Below are 19,439 nucleotides of genomic sequence, written 5' to 3'. Positions count from 1 at the left end.
ATTAAAACCGATGCTTGTAGTTTGGATTTGGGTGATGACAGTGGGAATGGAGAGATTTTTAGATGGTAGGATCAACAGGACGTGGTCATTGGTTAAATATAGGACTTGAGATAGAGAAAAGAATGAATAGAAGCATGAGTATTAGGCCTTAAGATACCACAGTTGATTGTGGAACCATTTACTGAGATGAAGAGACTGGGAAAGGCTGTGTTGGGGTAAGGGTGAGGGGCAGATGGAAAAGATAGTAAATTTAGGATTTGGTATATTGAGTTGTGGTAATTTGGAAAAATCTGAGTCCTGCAGTGGTTAAGGCACATGGGACTGTTGTTCAGAAGAGATGATGAGAGGAAAAGGAGAACCAAGAAGATACTGCATCTCTGATGCTGAGGGTGGAGCAAGTGGATGTGGTAGAATGAGCCCAGCTGTAAAATACAGATCCATTGGATGTTGCAATGTGGAAGACAGAGATGTTTTAGTGTGAGTTCTTTCAATAGCCTGGTGGAGGTGGAATTGAGAATTAAGTGGGTTGAGGAATGAGGGTAATATGAGAAAATGGAGGCAGTGATTGTAAATATTTTTTTAAGAAGTCAATAATGTAAGTATTAATACAAAACCTGATGCCTTAAAACTGCTCCTTTCATTTCCTGGATAAAATCAGTCACCGAAAACTGGCCGTTTTAACTTTTTTTCAGATGTATCCCCATCAGACTCCCTTCACTCAGGCTCTCTTAATTTTTACATGAGTCTCTTTACCTCCCTCCTTTAGTCCATAGTTCAACAGCCACCAGAATGATCTTTATAAATTCAGATACTACTCAAAACTCTTGTATGTCCCCACTAACCCTGACTGATGGCTATTTATCTGTCTCTCTAGCCTGACCCCATGTCACCCCTGGTGTACCCCATGTTCTAGCTACAGCACACTACATAAGCTTTCTTACTTAGAGTACTCTGCTTGCTTGGCACAAGCTATTTATTTCTGAGAATGCCTTTTAATCCTTCCCTTTCCATATCACTGGGCAGATTCCCCCCTCATTCATCAAAATTCAGCTCAGATTTCACCTCCTCCAGGAAGCCTTCTTGGCTTAACCCCACAGTCTACATTAGATGCTGCCAATGCACATGGTGTGCTCATCAATTTTAATAAGAACTGTTTGCTTATTTGGATTTCATGGGTTTACCTCCAGGGCCTTGTACAGAATTAAGACTCATTGATATCAGCATACTGATTGATTGCTCAGCACATTGATATGTGCTCAGAATAAATGTATGCTTTGGAGACAAAGGGAAAGCAATGTAGATGACCTATCACACCCCCTCTGCCCTGCTCATCTTATTAATTTATGCATTTAATTGTCTAGTTTTAAATTCAAGTGAATTGAAAGGCAGGATAATTGGTCTTTATGTATCAGATAAATAAGTTAGTGTTTCTAGGAATACTGATACATGCATTCCAAAGTAATTTTATGAGGAGTGAAAATACAGGTTTCATCTTGGGCAGAGTTTGTAAATCAATTAAGGTAAGATCCAAAAATAAGTATGAGGATTCTTATTCTCTGCTGTCTTTTTCATAAATGTTGAAGACTTTTCTAGACATTTATATTTTAAAATCTTATTTAAACAATGAGGTTTGGCAATTAGTTCTGTCCAGGATTAATTTCATGCAGGAATATACATCTGTAGGTTTAATTTTACGGATATATACATACACACATACCTAGTTTAGTGGTTCCTTTGTAATTAAATAGATTATGTAGGCAATATGAGGACTTGTGAATGCATCTCCAGTTGTTACCATGGAAACAGAATTTTTAGAGTTGCTCTGTAGAGTGGTGTGATGCTGATTAAAGAGTTTAAGCACTTCATTTTAAAATTAGTCGTAAGAGTCAGCTAGGAAGAAGCTTCAGCTTGCTGGGTGGGTGGGGCCACCCATGCCAGGCTGCCACAGCCATGACTCTACTTTTCAAGCTGTTTGATCTAAGGAGGTCAGGAGGTGATTTATGACATGGTGGCTCTGGTGATCCTTGCCAAAAGGTTAATAGTTATGAACTTAGCAGTTGAGAAATGCAATTATGTAGTGCTCTGCAGCTGTGAGTGCTCTGCTCAAAAGGCTCAAGGAGGAAAATATCCTGGCATTTTACATCCTGACACGAACTTCATAACCATTAAAAACAAATGCTTGGGAAATTAATGGCTGTTGGATCTTTATTAACTTGCAGTGAAATATAATATTGCTTTCATTAAACTGTATCAGTGAAAAATGATGGTGAGAAAAATGTAATCTGAATGACAGTGAAGCTGTGAGAAAGCCTAGGGCTGCTTATTTGATTACCATGGCAACTGTGATAATACACACGCACACATGCAGGTGCACACACACACACACACACACACACCATCGGTGTTTTCTGGTTAGAAAATTCCAAAGTATAGATATATTTGCTGACTAATTTCAAATTCATACTTTTTAAAGGAAGGTGTTATTTTTAACCTTCCTCTAAAACTGAAATTTTAGACTTTACTTATGAAGACAGATGCAAAGTGACTGCAGGACAATTAGAATTCAAAATAATCTGAAAAACTTTTCTATAGCTGATTCCCACCCCCTTACCTCTGAAAACCTTCCCTTTGCTCTCATCAGTTTCTGAAGAATATAGCAGTGTGTCATATATGAAAATCGCAGTATTTGTTGCTATGAATCAAAGAAGTGATACTTGACAAACCATTTAAAGAGAAGCTAATTCTTCATAGTTTTTCATAGTTTTATTTTCATGGCTTTAAGGAGTCTGAAAACCATGTTTTACAGAACATCCAGGGGTACAAGTGTATAATACCCATTTCTTCAAACATGGGTGGAAAGGCCAAATCAATCAGGAATTTTTTCTATCTAATATTTCATTGCTAAACCAAGTTGTCTGTCAAAAAACAAACAAAATGATATAGATATGAGTATTTATAAGTGAATATAGACAGAATACATTCATGCTGAGGTCTTTGCCACCAGTAAAGTAGAGGAGGTTGAACTGCATACGGCTGGAAATATACTGAGCTAAATTCATGCATTTATTTAAACTGTTTATGTAGACACTACCATTTCTGTGGTGCGTGGCAGGGATGCCAAGTGGAAGCAGTCTTGCACACAGACACAATTCATATTCACACACACTCCTTTATTCCATGACCCCATGAATGATGAAAACTATGGTTCTTGTGTTGAAATGAAAAATGTTTTGGTTCTAAGATCTTACAATCACAGGCACTGTATGGTTGATTGGTTGATGATGAGAAAAAATTTTAAAAATCTATAGTTTCTTGGTTTTTTTGTGCCTACCTCTGCTCAAAAGCTTGATGTTTTCTAGTTAGAGATCAATAAAAACATTGATTTTAATCTTCTTTGGATAAATGAAAAGGAGCTACTCCTTATTTTTGTCCTACCTTTTATCTGCATTTATTGTCACTACAAATTTTATTTTGCAAATCCTTTTCCAGTGGGAAGCACTTGCTTGTTTCAAGATAATTTGTTTCATTTTTCCTCTTGTTCCTCCTCCAGGTCTCCCTAACTGGCATTTCATCAACCTCAACAGCACATGGTTTCAAATATCAAGGTAGGGACATCACACTTCCTGCAGGTGTCTCTGGCCACACCTTAGGTAGTATCTTTTCTTAGAGCAGAGGAGATTTCAATTATCTTCATGAGAAGTTCACGTTTAAAAATATGTAAATACTATATGCTTATCAACTAGCCCTTCCCACCGAAAGCAGAACCAGGCTGTGTTCTCAGTTTATTTTGTGTGGCTTTTACCAAAAAACTTATTTGAGCCTCAATTTCATGATTTAATATCTAGTAGTGATACTAATATTCATTGACCTGGGTTGTTGAGACAGTTGGACACAAATGTATATGTGTCTGATTAAACAAATACTTGTTTCTATCTTTATAGTTTTTGGAGTTCTTTTTCTTTGTTTCTATAATCAAACAGTATAGCCCTTATTTTTTTCCCCATGCTAAAATCCCAGTAAATGTAGGTACAATAGATTTGGCATGGCAGCTCAAGCCAGATAGCATCTACTTTTTATGCACTGCTCTGCTTTGTGAAACTCCAGTACTTTGGCCACCTCATGCGAAGAGTTGACTCATTGGAAAAGACTCTGATGCTGGGAGTGATTGGGGGCAGGAGGAGAAGGGGACGACAGAGGATGAGATGGCTGGATGGCATCACTGACTCGATGGACGTGAGTCTCAGTAAACTCTGTGAGTTGGTGATGGACAGGGAGGCCTGGCGTGCTGCGATTCATGGGGTCGCAAAGAGTCAGACACGACTGAGTGACTGATCTGATCTGATCTGATCTGCTTTGTGGTTAGTATCTTGTCTCAAAGTCACATAGACATTCTCTAATTCTAGACATCCCTGTTCTTTGAAGGGAGAGAGACGAGGGAGATGCAAAAAAGTAGCATCTAGTTGCATCTGTCCCCCTTTATTTACATTTTTTTATTTTGAGAGAAATTCAAGCCCACCAAATAGTTGCAAGTACAGTACAAAAAATCTTATTTTCCCCCAGAACCCTTGGAGAGTAAGTTGGTAATATGATGCCCAAACACCCTTGAAAACTTTAGTATGTATTTCCTACAAAGAGGACTTTGTTCTACATACCCAGTACTGGACCATCATAACCAAAAAATTAATGCTGATACATTACTACCATCTAATTGTCAGACTCCGTTAGAGTTTACCAGTTGTAGCAACAACATTCTTTCTAGCTCAAGGGCCCAGTCCAACATCACATACTGTATTGAGTTGTCATGCCTTGTTAGTCTCCTCCAGTGTGGAGCAGCTCCTCAGTCTGTCCTTGAGTTTTATGATATTGGCATTTTTGAAGATTACAGCCCTGTTATTTTGTAGAAGAGCTGTCAATCTGACTTTGATGTTTCCTTATGATTGGATTACAAAAAAATAAAAAGGTTATATATTTTTGATAGCAATACTATGGAAGTGTTTTCTGTATTTTTGATCCATTCCCTTTTGGTGACAGTAGAAACATTCAGGCTGATGGACTTGTTCAGAGTGGTATCTGCCAAGCTTCCCTACTGTGAAGTTATTCTTTTTTCCTTGGCAGTTAGTTTGAGATCATGTGCATATTCCTCTTACCGCCAAATTTAAATGTATTTATTTATATAAGTATAGATTTCTATTTAATCCAGTGGGCTGTTGTTCATTATTATTATTAGCTAGTCAATGCTCAAAGTGTCCTATATTTGACTAGTGAAAACCCATTCAAGTTGGCTTCTGTGTGTGACCCTCTGATATAACCCCACCGTTCTTTGAGCACTTCTCTACTTTTTCTACTTTCTGGAAAAAACAGATGTTCTGAAACTATTTTGTGCTTTTCTGCCCAAGCTCTGGCATTGACTATTTCTCCAACAAACTGTGGTTCTTTTCAATGGAAATGTTGTTTAGAAACTTAAATGCGATCATTAAGTGCACTTTATTACTTGGAAATTACTGTTCCCAGCATTTCTCAGGGATCAATTAGATAATTGTTGTAGAATGACTGTTTGTGTCCCCCACAAATTCATATTTTGAATACTATCTCCCAGCATGATGATATTAAGAGGTTGGGTTTTGGGAGGTAAGATTAGATTAGATGCTATCATGAAGATGGAACCTTCATGAAGGGAATTGAAGCCCATATAAAAGTCATGACAGGCTTCGCTGGTGCCTCAGATGGTAAAGAATCTGCCTGCAATGCAGGAGATGCAGGTTCACTCCCTGGGTTGGGAAGATCCCATAGAGAAGGAAATGACAATCCACTCCAGTACTCTTGCCTGGGAAATCCCAAGTACAGAGGAGCCTGGTGGGCTACAGTTCATGGGGTTGCAAAGAGTCAGACATGACTGAGTGACTAATGTATTTCTTTCTGTAAAGGTCATGACTGGGTTCGCTTCTTCTCTGTGCTCTCTGCCACATGAAGATACTGCAAGAAATCAGCAGTCAGCAGCCTAGAAGAAGTTTCTTACCAGAACATAACCATTCTGGCATCCTGATCTTGGATTTCTGACTTCTAGAACTGTGAGGAATATGATTTCTGTTGTTCATAAGCCACTTAATCAGTGGTACTTTGTTGAAGCAGCCTGACTTGACTGAGATAATAGTACACATATATATGTGTACTATTGTACATATATTGTATATTTGTATATATGTACAAATGTATATATATACATTTATGCACATTTACACATATCTACCTCTGTGTGTATGTGTGTGTATGTGTGTATATATAAACCTACACATTCACATCAATGCCTCCAGTTTCAAACCAAAGCCACAAGATTTATTCTAGTTTTCTTTCTTTCCAAAATTTCAGCCCCCATCTCGAACAGTGAGACACTTGATTCCCATTCTGCTTACTGTATTTTCTTCTGGATCAATCTCCCTGTATGTAACTAATCTTAGACCATACTGACCCCACCCTACACAGATGTTCTCTTTACCCTGTTCAGTCCCTGATACCCCACTTCAGGCCACTCTCCTACTTTGATATTTTTCTCACTCCCTTGGGCTCTGACACCCTGTGCCAGCTTGCCCCTCTGGGTGAGTTTCCTTCTCCCTCAAAATTTGATATCCCAATCAGGGTCTCCCATGTTCTGCCCTACCTAATAAATTAAACTGTTTTGGAAGGGGAGGAAAGGGAAGCAAAGAGAGGAGAAGAAGAGAAAGGGAATGAGAGCAGGAAGAGGAAGAAGCTGCTTCACTATCTCCGCTGTTTTATTTCTCTGCTTCCCCTCTCAAGAGCTTGCCTTGCTTTGTATTCCTTGCCTATGTCACAGGCATCTTTTATCTTCACTTAATCTTATGTTTTTACGAAATTGAAAGCCTCTGTTTCTCTGCCACTGTTTTTCTTTGTTCATGTTTTTTCCTACTCAAATTCTATTCAAATTGTGTTTAGTTTGAGAAAATTAACCCTGATAAAGGTGGATGATTCATAATATTCTTTCCCAAGTGCAGCTCATCCTCATCGCTGTATTCATTCTCATAAACTTGACCAAATAAGTTAGTGGCCGAAGACTTATAAATAGATTGATTAAAATTATAAAAAAGGCATTTTGACTACTCAGAACATGTTTAGGCTACTTAGACTCCTAAATAGAGACAGCTGAGAGAACCCTTCTTTACTCCCTTATAAGAAACTTTTTTGAGTGGGACATGTCACATCTGATGGGCACTATTAGACAAGTTATTGTGTAGAGACAAATTATTATAACTTTTAGCATAGCCCTGTCTGTCGGGTCTGAATATGGTCTGTCTCTAAGACACATTGAATTCATTTAGAGGAAGATCCTCACTGGTAATTTCAAATCAGGAAAATGTGGAAATTTTTACAAGGAAGAATGATTGAATCTGTTGGTAACAAGACAGGAGAGCTTTAGATCAGATTTCAGACAAGGAGGAATAAACTTTGTCCAGAGGCAGCCTGGTTCAGAAAGGTCAGCCACATGTCTTGGGGGTGATGTGGGCCTTCTAGGAACACTTATACCTAGTTGGCCTGTTTTGACAATATTAAAGGAAACCAAAAACAAAAAAAAAAAAGAGAGAGAGAGAAAAGAAAGAAATTTTGTCTGAGGTTGGACTGGGATTTAAAGATGAGCAGCTAACTCTTCGGTTCTGTTTTGTGTTGTGGCAGTGGGGATCAACATGCCCCAGTGCCCTACCTAGGGTAAGAATTGAGACCACTTGTTCAATCCTTCAGGCATTGGTAAAGGTGATCCCTTAAAATTCTTTTTATACTTTAAGTCACAAAGTTGAGAATTTTGTTTTATAAATGAGGCCACTTCTGTATTATTTCCACGATCATCCACTGATATTTAAATGCAGGAGACAAGCATGTGCACATATTAAAAACGTGAGAATTGAGGGAAAGGAAGACACTCTTTCTCTAGAAACCTGCCAAGCTGGGACCTATCCTAGGGTGTTTGCATGAGCTGCTCTGCAGCCAGAAAGCTGTTCCCCAGAGCTTCTTTCTCCTGACTGACTCCTTGCTGCTCACGCCTCAGATTAAATGCCCCCTCTTCAGTGAAACCTCTCTGATTGCCTAAACTGAAGTCCTTTGCTGTCTCTCTAACATAGCACATTTATATATTTCCACCTTAGCACTTATCACTTTATTATATACTGTTTCATATTCATTTATTTTCTGTCTACTTCCACCCACTTGACTATAAATACCAAGAGAGCAAAGATCTTGACCGTCACATTCACTATTATGTTATCAGTATCTCCAATGTCTGGTGTGTCAATATATAATCAATAACTACATTTTTAAAGACCAAATAACAGCAAAGCAAGTGACTAAACAGGTGCATCATATTGAGCTGAATCACATCAAATATAAGAGAAAATAGCTAGGATGTAAAATGAGCTAAAGTAGTTGCTTAAACACATCTTAGCAAACTGGTTGTTATAATTTTTCACATTGACCATAAGAGGCGGCTCTCTAATTGAACAGGGTTCAATCAGGAAGGCTCTGTCTGAACAGGCCACCCAAGATGGCCGTTCTCTTGCTTTCTGTACATCTGCTGCTCTACCAGCACCAGCTACGTCTCCATCCTACTCACATGACTGACCTTCCTACATACTTGCCGGCGACCGGGCTGGTGATTGTTCTAACCTTTAGAATAGAGCACCTCCATCTGATAGCTTTTCAAAGAGGCGGTGAGGAGCGTCCCGACTAGTCTCCCTGGTAACCCACTAGCCAACCGGTGGTCAATTCCCCCTATAAATGGTAACCTTCCCCCTCCCCACCAGAAGCAAAGGTTGCCGCCATGTTCTGCCCTGTCTGCCATGTGCTGCACACAGTGGAGTGTCACTCCAGGAACTTGCTTCAGACGTGTAAGTTCCCCATCCATGAAGCCATTGATGTCTCTTTTGCTGACTCTGGGCTTTTTTCCTGGTTTTGAAGCTGTGGGGTGCAGCCCAGGGGACCCAGGAAACTCCCGAGAGCACCGAGATATTGGTAAATAAAGATGAGGAATGGAAAGCTGCGGGGGCATCCACTAGTGTTTGGGGCCTGCAAGTTCCAGGGGCGATCCCAAAAGTTGCAAGGGAATCCCATGGTGGCTGTCCACTAGTAGATGGGGCCCTGGGGTGGCTGTCCTTGATGAGTGGGGAACAAAGAGAGTGCGAAGAGCTCATAGACACCCCTAGGGCTATTGGGGAGATGTTGGCCACTATTACAGGGGGGAAAAGTGGCTGCAGCTGTGGGTTGGCTGTTTTTGTATTAAGGGCATGAGGGCTGAGCTAATAGCTGAAGCAAATGTTAACTTGAATGATGATTTTTGTTCTGAAATGAGGCATGTGAATGTGAGTGAATGATAGCTATTATTATCGTCTATTATTGTTATTTGTTTACACTAAATATTTAGAAACTGAAAAAAAAAATCCCTGAAAATGTCCTTGATGGGACTCTTCCAATTCTAAAACTGGTTTTTGTATATGCTGTCTTAGAAGTTAGCTTTCTAGAAGAAACTGGTATGTCTCCTGGTGCCTTCCAGATGTAAGTGATCTACCTGGGCTCTCAGGAACTTTAACCCCTGAGAATGTAGGCAAAAAAGAGGTCTTTTTAAGTTCTATTAGGACAACTGAGAGATCTGTGTCTATATAGGTACATGTATGTCTATGTATATGATGCGTCTCTGCCTCCAGATGGTGTTGCCAAGATTGGTTTGCAGATGAGCTATAATTGGTGTAAAGAAATTAAGCACTTATAAATTTTCAGAAATAAAGAGATTGGTGAGAGGTTTTAAGAGTTAAGGTTATAACCACTTGTAATTCTAATCATCGTAACCAAGTTTCTTTATTGATTACATTGTGATCAGGTGTTTAACTCTGCCTTTTTAAGTCTTGGCATTCATAGAAAATTATTGTTGTACTCTGAAGCTTTTGCAAAAAGTGCTTCATCATTAAGGGCATTCGTAGAAAGGACTTTTTTTTCAAGTATGGGTCTCTGATAAATTTTGGATCTGAACTGCTGAACTGGGTAAGAAATTAGAGAATCCTAATGAAAAACCTTCAGTTCAGTTTAGTCATTCAGTCATGTCTGACTCATTGTGACCTCATGGACTGCTGCACGGCTAGGCTTCCCTATCCATCACTAACTCCTGGAGTTTATTCAAACTCATGTCCATTGAGTTGGTGATGCTATCCAACCATCTCATACTCTGTCATCCCCTTATGCTGCCGCCTTCAATCGTTCCCAGCATCAGGGCTTTTTAAATAAGACAGCTCTTCACATCAGGTGGCCAAAGTATTGGAGTTTCAGCTTCAATATCAGTCCTTCCAATGAATATTCAGGACTGATTTCCTTTAGGATGGACTGGTTGGATCTTCTTGCAGTCCAAGAGATTCTCAGAGTCTTCTGCAATACCACAGTTCAAAAGCATCAATTTTTTGGCACTCAGCTTTCTTTATAGTCCAAATCTCCCATCCATACATGACTACTGGAAAAACCATAGCCTTGATTAGATGGACGCTTGTTGGCAAAGTAATGTCTCTGCTTTTTAATATGCTGTCTAGGTTGGTCATAACTTTCCTTCCAAGGAGTAAGAGTCTTTTAATTTCATGGCTGCAGTCACCATCTGCAGTGATTTTGGAGCCCCCAAAAATAAAGTCAGCCACTGTTTCCACTGTTTCCCCATCTATTTGCCATGAAGTGATGGGACCAGGTGCCATGATCTTCGTTTTCTGAATGTTGAGCTTTAAGCCAACTTTTTTACTCTCCTCTTTCACTTTCATCAAGAGGCTCTTTAGTTCTTCTTCACTTTCTGCCATAAGGGTGATGTCATCTGCATATCTGAGGTTATTGATATTTCTCCTGGCAATCTTGTTTCCAACTTGTGCTTCAACCAGTTCCAGCATTTCTCATGATGTACTCTGCATAGAAGTTAAATAAGCAGGGTGACAGTATACAGCCTCGACATACTCCTTTTCCTATTTGGAACCAGTTTGTTGTTCCATGTCCAGTTCTAACTTGCTTCCTGACCTGCATACAGATTTCTCAGGAGGCAGGTCAGGGGGTCTGATATTCCCATCTCTTGAAGAATTTTCCACAGTTTGTTGTGATCTACACAGTTAAAGGCTTTGGCATAGTCAATAAAGCAGAAATAGATGTTTTTCTGGAACTCTTGCTTTTTCAATGATCCAGCAGATGTTGGCAGTTTGATATCTGGTTCCTCTGCCTTTTCTAAATCCAGCTTGAACATCTGGAAATTCACGCTTCAGGTATTGCTGAAGCCTGGCTTGGAGAATTTTGAGCATTACTTTACTAGCGTGTGAGATGAGTACAATTGTGCAATAGTTTGAGCATTCTTTGGCATTGCCTTTCTTAGGGATTGGAATGAAAACTGACCTTTTCCAGTCCTGTGGCTACTGCTGAGTTTTCCAAATTTGCTGGCATATTGAGTGCAGCACTTTCACTGCATCATCTTTTAGGATTTGAAATAGCTCACCTGGAATTCCATCACCTCCACTAGCTTTGTTCATAGTCATTCTTCCTAAGGCCCACTTGACTTCACATTCCAGGCTCTAGGTGAGTGATCACATCATCGTGATTATCTGGGTCGTGAAGATCTTTTTGGACAGTTCTTCTGTGTATCCTTGCCACCTCTTCTTAATATCTTCTGCTTCTGTTAGGTCCATACCATTTCCGTCCTTATTGAACCCATCTTTGCATGAAATGTTCCCTTGATATCTCTAATTTTCTTGAATAAATCTCTAGACATCGGAAAACCTTATCACTTCATAAAAAGTTAGCAGAAGCATTGGTTACTGAGTGAACTGTGAAAATGATTATAATTTTGTCTGAAATATTACTGGTTTTGAATTGTGTTTGCCAGAAACAAGGGAACTCTTCCCATCAAGTTGGTTATGACTTAAAGCAATTTGGTAAACTACACCTGTGGGTAAAACTAAAACATTTTTCTTTCCTCTCTGCCTGGTCCCTCCAGAAATTAGAGACTCCCATTCTGGGCAGCCTTAAGAGGTAAATGGGAAAAACTGTCTTCCTGGCATGAGTTGGAATCTCAGTATTTTTGGGACCTCTAGAAGAAAGAAATCCCCTGAGGTGGGGTCTGATGGCAAGCATTTAACATGGATTCCCTGGCTTTGGAAATTCATTCTGAGATTCCTTCTGAGGAGTTCCACTATAGCTAGTTTTGAGGAGCCTATATGGTCAATTGACCAGACTTATTTTGCAAACAAATTTATCTTAATTTGGCTGTGTTTGGTGGAGGGTAATTTTTGAAAGAAAAATAATATGTTTTAGTGGATATTAAATTTGAGTTCCTTTAATTGAAGTCTGTATTTACGGAAGTTCTTGTGTCAGTCATACTTTTATCCTGATGTTCAGGATGAAAGGAGAATTCTCTAATGAAGTTGTCATAGAGCAAAATACTCATGATATGTAACACTTCTTGCTTTAAGTCTACTGCTAAAAACACATGTATAATATTTGTGTAGCAACTTTGTGTAACTGATAAATGTACATCCTCTGAAATGTTTCCCAATCAGCATACCTCTGAACTTGTTCATGTTATCTGATCACTTTCCCTGCAATGTGTATACCTAGACAGATACAAAGTCTGCCTCGCCTAAAGGGACATGGTCTGCACCTAGGGTTGAAGGCTGCATTTACCCTGGCTTCGAGGTACATGTACTTTGGTCTATCAAAAGGTTTACAATCAGAGAAATGATGGAAAAATTTTCACATGTGGAGGTATGGGAAAATAATTCTGGTTTACCCATGGTTTAGCTTAAACTCTACTGACTAGAGTAGCCTGTTTTGTGGCCTACTGAACATGTACTGTACATCTTCTTTGGCTATTGAGGAGGAGGATTCTAGAAAGTCAAAATGGAGTAGTTGTGATTCAGATTATTACCATGATTTTAGACACATTCCTGTATTACTGGAAACTTGAGTTTTCTGAACTGTGTTGCAGACAGCAGGTGTGGTATTATCTTGGGATGCTGTTATTACTTGTATTTTGCTTGATAGTCATGATCTTCCCTATGTTGTGCCTGTTAGATGTCTTACATTTCGTCCCTAGCCTGAGTAGAGGAAATCTATTTGGGGACTGAGTGGCAGCAATGGCCTCACTGTGAAATGAGTCTAATTGCTGGGTCTATAGCAAGATGAAATTAAAAGATGCTTACTCCTTGGAAGGAAAGTTATGACCAAACTAGATAGCATATTAAAAAGCAGAGACATTACTTTGTCAACAAAGGTCCATCTAGTCAAGGCTATGGTTTTTCCAGTGGTCATGTATGGATGTGAGAATTGGACTATAAATAAAGCTGAGCGCCGAAGAATTGATGCTTTTGAACTGTGGTGTTGGAGAAGACTCTTGAGAGTCCCTTGGACTGCAAGGAGATCCAACCAGTCCATCGTAAAGGAGATGAGTCCTGGCTGTTCATTGGAAGGACTGATATTGAAGCTGAAACTCCAACACTTTGGCCACCTGATGTGAAGAGCTGACTCATTTGAAAAGACCCTGATGTTAGGAAAGATTGAAGGCAGGAGGACAAGGGGACGACAGAGGATGAGATGGCTGGATGGCATCACCGACTCAATGGACATGAGTTTGGGTAAACTCCGGGAGTTGGTGATGGACAGGGAGACCTGAAGTGCTGCTGTTCATGGGGTTGCAAAGATTCGGACATGACTGAGCAACTGAACTGAACTGAGAGCAAGATGGCATGGTTTTCCTCCTCTGGACTTCCATGAAAAATTGACTTGGTTAATGTGACTGTGTGGAGGCAACTGACAGCAGGGGGAAAAACCTCTCACCATCTTCCTGTCCCACATGCCAGTACACCAGAAAGGCCCATGTTGGTGAATATTACTTGTACAACTGATTGCCCATGAGTCCCTGGGGTTATGCTGTGTGGAATGAAATAGGTCAGCTTCTGGACACACACGTTCAACTTGTGGTATTAACTCTTTTTTTTATTTTGGAAAGACCTAAAGGTCCATCTAGTCAAGGCTATGGTTTTTCCAGTAGTCATGTATGGATTTGAGAGTTGGTACTGTGACTGCTGACTCTTGGCTAGGCCACCAGGATGTTTTAAAGCTGGGACCTTCCTCTTCTCATGGTCGTGGCTTTGTAAAAACAAGGAGTAGCCTTACCTTCTTTATAACTGGACAGGACACTGTGGCACTGACTTGCTCTCAACTGACCCAGTAAGTGCTTGGCTCCAAAATTTTCTGACATCCTGGTTAGTGACTGTTCTTAGTATATGAGTTATCTTACTTTTGATACTCTCTGGCTGCTGCTGTCTGTATTGTATTTGTGGTATCTGGTTGTAGTGACTCCCCTACATATCTGACCTGAGGGATACCACAAAAGAGGGCTGGATCCAGATTATGAGGGTGGTGCAGGGTATGTAGGGGTGGAGTGAATGATCAGGCCATCCAGGATGGCTGTTATCTTGCTTTCTGTATATCCACTGCTCAACCAGCACCTGCTTCACTTCTGTCTACTCACATGGCTGATCTTCCTATGTACTTCCCTGAACTCAGCTGGTAATTGTTCTTAGCTTTAGATCATAACCTCTCCCTTTGATAGCTTTTCAAAGGGGCAGTGAGGAGCGTGCCCCTCACTAGTTTCCCTGGTAACCCATCAGCCAATCTGTTGTCTGCTGCTGCTACTGCTGCTAAGTCACTTCAGTCGTGTCCGACTCTGTGTGACTCCATAGACGGCAGCCCACCAGGCTCCCCCGTCCCTGGGATTCTCCAGGCAAGAACACTGGAGTGGGTTGCCATTTCCTTCTCCAATGCATGAAAGTGAAAAGTGAAAGTGAAATCGCTCAGTCGTGTCCGACCCTCAGCGACCCCATGGACTGCAGCCTTCCAGGCTCCTCCATCCATGGGATTTTCCAGGCAGGAGTACTGGAGTGGGGTGCCATTGCCTTCTCTGAAACTGCAAGCTGCTTACAATTCTCCCTATAACCTCTCCCCCAGCCATATCCTACCTTCTGTCTACTGCACTTAGTGGGATGTTGCTCTGGGACCTTGCTGTAGACATGTAAGCTCCCCTATTTATGAAGCAATTAATGTCTCTGTCTCTGACTCTGGTCTTTTTGGTCTTGAAGCTGGGCCAGTGGGGTGTAGCTCAACAGGCTCCTTGGAGCTAAATAATTTTCAACCTCGTTAAATGTCTTGTAGACATTTAGTATGTCTAAGGTGCTCTCTACATGATGCATTGCAGGTTGTTCCCTCAGCACGTGTGAAACACTGTTTGTTGGGCCCCACTAAGACACAGGGGATACATTGGTGAGCTAGAGAGCATTTACTGCCCTCCAAGAAAACAGTCCAGTCTCTGGAGTCAAGAGAGGGGTGAGTGCTGAGTTACTGCCAAATAGAGAGTGCTGTGGGGTTGTACTGGAAGGGCTTAAAAGGTCATGAAGTCTTTGGTGAGAATGTAAAATCTAAGACAAATAAATTTGTAGGAAGGCCACAAGTTAGCTAATCAAACAGGATGATGATTAAAAGGGCCTGTGATCCAAATTTGTACAAAAGGAGGTGAAAGATTCCAAAGTCACTTAGAGACACTTAAGCGATTTGTAAATTTGCGCGGAAGACCATGAGAGAATGCAATGAGCAAAGCTTACTTATCCCAGTGATTGTGCTGGGGCTCTGTTACACAGGCTTTTGTGCATCACTGCATTTTCCAAGGGTTAGTGAGTCGACTTTTCTTACTGCAATGAAAAATAAATTCTTGATGTCACATAACCTATAGAGAAAAACCAAGTTCACTTGAGAATGCTGTTCAGTTGAGTCGCTCAGCCATGTCCGACTCTTTGCAACCCCATGGACTGCAGCATGCCAGGACTCCCTGTCCATCACCAACTACTGGAGTTTACTCAAACTCATGTCCATTGAGTCGGTGATACCATCCAACTATCTCATCTTCTGTCATCCCCTTCTCCTCCTGCCTTCAATCTTTCCCAGCATCAGGGTCTTTTCAAATAAGTCAGTTCTTCGTATCAGGTGGCCAAAGTATTGAAGTTTCAGTTCAGCATCAGTCCTTCCAATCAATATTGAGGACTGATTTCCTTTAAGATGGAAATCAGTTCCTTGCAGTCCAAGGGATTCTCAAGAGTCTTCACCAACACCACAGTTCAAAAGCATCAGTTCTTCGGCTCTCAGCTTTCTTTATAGTCCAACTCTCACGTCCATACATGACTACGAGAAAAACCATAGCTTTGACTAGACAGACTTTTGTTGGCAAAGTAATGTCTGTGCTTTTTAATATGCTGTCTAGGTTGGTCATAATTTTTCTTCCAAGGAGTAAGCGTCTTTCAATTTCATGGCTGCAGTCACCATCTGCAGTGATTTTGGAGCCCCCCCCCCAAATAAAGTCTGTCACTGTTTTCCCACCTATTTGCCATTAAGTGATGGGACCAGATGCCATGATCTTAGTTTTCTGAATGTTGAGCTTTAAGCCAACTTTTTCACTCCCCACTTACACTTTCATCAAGAGGCTTTTTAGTTCTTCACTTTCTGCCATAAGTGTGGTGTCATCTGCATATCTGAGGTTATTGATATTTCTCCCGGCAATCTTGATTCCAGCTTGTGCTTCATCCAGCCCAGCGTTTCTCATGATGTACTCTGCATAGAAGTTAATAAGCAGGGTAACAATATACAGCCCTGACGTACTCCTTTCCCAATTTGGAACCAGTGTCTTGTTCCGTGTCCAGTTCTAACTTGCTTCCTGACCTGCATACAGATTTCTCAGGAGGCAGGTCAGGGGGTCTGGTATTTCTATCTCTTTCAGAATTTTCCACAGTTTGTTGTGATCACACAATCAAAAGCTTTGGCATAGTCAGTAAAGCAGAAAATAGATATTTTTCTGGAGCACTCTTGCTTTTTTTATAATCCAGTGGATGTTGGCAATTTGATCTCTGGTTCCTCTGACTTTTCTAAATCCAGCTTGAACATTTGGAAGTTCACAGTTCACGTACTGTTGAAACCTGGCTTGGAGAATTCTGAGCATTACTTTACTAGCATGTGAGATGAATGCAATTATGTGGTAGTTTGAGCATTGTTTGGCATTGCCTTTCTTAGGGATTGGAATGAAAACTGACCTTTTCCAGGCCTGTGGCCACTGCTGAGTTTTCCAAATTTGCTGGCATATTGAGTGCAGCACTTTCACAGCATCATCTTTCAGGATTTGGAATAGCTCAACTGGAATCACATCACCTCCACTAGCTTTGTTCAGTGATGCTTCCTAAGGCCCACTTGACTTCACATTCCAGGATGTCTGGCTCTAGGTGAGTGATCATACCATCGTGATTTTCTGGGTTGTGAAGATCATTTTTGGACAGTTCTTCTGTGTATCCTTGCCACCTATTCTTAATATTTTGTGCTTCTGTTAGGTCCCTACCATTTTTGTCCTTTATTGAGCCCGTGTTTGCATGAAATGTTCCCTTGGTATCTTTAATTCTCTTGAAGAGATCTCTAGTGTTTCCCATTGTATTGTTTTCCTCTATTTCTTTGCACTGATCACTGAGGAAGGCTTTCTTATTTCTCCTTGCTGTTCTTTAAACTCTGCATTCAAGTGGGTATATCTTTCCTTTTCTCCTTTGCTTTTTGCTTCTCTTCTTTTCAGAGCTATTTGTAAGGCCTCCCCAGACAGCCATTTTGCTGTTTTGCATTTCTTTTCCTTGGGGATGGTCTTGATCCCCATCTCTTATACAGTGTCACGAACCTCCATCCATAGTTCTTCAGATGCACTGTCTATCAGAAATAATTGCTTGAATCTATTTTTCACTTCCACTGTATAATCATAAGGGATTTGATTTAGGTCATACCTGAATCGTCCAGTGTTTTTTCTTACCTTCTTCAATTTAAGTGTGAATTTTGCAATAAGGAGTTCATGATCTAAGCCACAGTCATCTCCTGGTCTTGTTTTTGATGACTGTATAGAGCTTCTCCATCTTTGGCTGCAAAGAATATAATTGATCTGATTCAGTGTTGGCTATCTGGTGATGTCCATGTGTAGAGTCTTCTCTTGTGTTGTTGGAAGAGGGTGTTTGCTATGACCAGTGCATTCTCTTGGCAAAACTCTATTAGCCTTTGCCCTGCTTCATTCTGTACTCCAAGGCCAACATGATTTAGGAAAAGCACCTAATTTTGAAAATCTTCCTATTTTATTCATTGGGTGTTGTCTGCTTTCTGCCAGGCACTGTGGTTGATGCTGAATGCAGGGTGGAGTACAAAACAGAATGCACACAGCTGTGGTTTTGAAAGACAGTGCTACTGGAAGCATCTTTGACAAGGACTGTGGCATTGTTCTGAGGAGCGTTGACACCAGTAACAGGGCTTTAGTGGCAGTAACCAATCAACAAGAATTAGGCAAAAGAGACGTTGTAGATGCCAAGTGGTGGCTGGGGCACAAAGCCTGGGACCGCATATGATGCCCCTTAAGTGCTTCTCAGAAATATTTGATTTTGTCATAGATGACTTTGTAATGGAAATGGCTGAGGTTCTTTGTAGGGAGAAACAAGAACAGATGCATTACTGTTGATGTCAAGGTGACTTCACATCCGTAGGTTGGTAAGGCCAGGTGGTCCATGGGTTGCTCTTGTGACCAGGTTGTGATGAGCCCTGTCAGTCTTGTGTACCATGACACCACAGGTGAGGTTAGCACTAGTGGCAGGCTGTCCATCACAGGCACGCTTGCCGGGTCCTGCTGAGGGGTACCAGCGGGGTAGTTTTCCTTGGTGGAGTTGAGTGTTCATCCTCTGGGTTGCAGTAGGTAGACAACTCCCCTCTAGGGTAGCCAAGAAAGTGAAATCTGGATGACTCAGCTGATCCATTCATGATTATGAAGTTTCTCATGAGACATTAAAGGTTCATATGCACAATTTTGAAACATTAAAGTGAAATAAGAGTGAACCAGAGTTTGTAAAACATGGAAATGTTCATGATAGTATCTTCCTTTATCTTGAAAGTCTAGAAGGAAAGACTGTTTCTCATCTAGAATTTAAAACTTAAAACATATTGAAGGGTGCTGGAGCAGCCCCAGGGGGTATCTTACAAGTTTTACTTTACAAACTTTTAAGAAAAATTATAAGAAAACTTCTGATGAAGTGGGCTATTAGCTTTATTTTACTTGATTGTTTAAATTAAAATCAATTTACTTAGGGGTCTATTATTTAAAGCCTGTCAGTTTGAGCTTACTTGTCATACATCTTTCTCTCTTTTGCTGAAAAGTTCATTGAAAATAAGTTAATTAATTTTAACAAGTATTGTATGCTTTTAGGAATTGGGGAAAAAACCTATTTAATTAAATGAAAATACTATTATTATTGCACCTGTAATCAATTCAGTAATGGGAAAATGGTGTTTCTTCAAACTCCTGCTGAGATTTGTGCAGGTGTTTT

General features: G+C 40.5%; 1 long non-coding RNA gene across 1 annotated transcript; it reads left to right on the top strand.

Annotated features, from left to right (window-relative positions):
* Positions 1-375: 375 nt before the first annotated feature.
* LOC129660005 (uncharacterized) lies at positions 376-6,600 on the top strand. The gene is made up of 4 exons (XR_008718300.1): positions 376-477; positions 3,551-3,605; positions 4,105-4,233; positions 5,925-6,600. It is a non-coding gene; the product is annotated as an uncharacterized LOC129660005 (long non-coding RNA).
* Positions 6,601-19,439: the final 12,839 nt, after the last annotated feature.

This window comes from Bubalus kerabau, chromosome 9 (assembly GCF_029407905.1).
Source record: "Bubalus kerabau isolate K-KA32 ecotype Philippines breed swamp buffalo chromosome 9, PCC_UOA_SB_1v2, whole genome shotgun sequence".
Lineage (NCBI taxonomy): Eukaryota > Metazoa > Chordata > Mammalia > Artiodactyla > Bovidae > Bubalus > Bubalus kerabau.
Note: the sequence above shows the minus strand (reverse complement) of the source record. Positions and strands in the feature narration are given on the sequence as shown.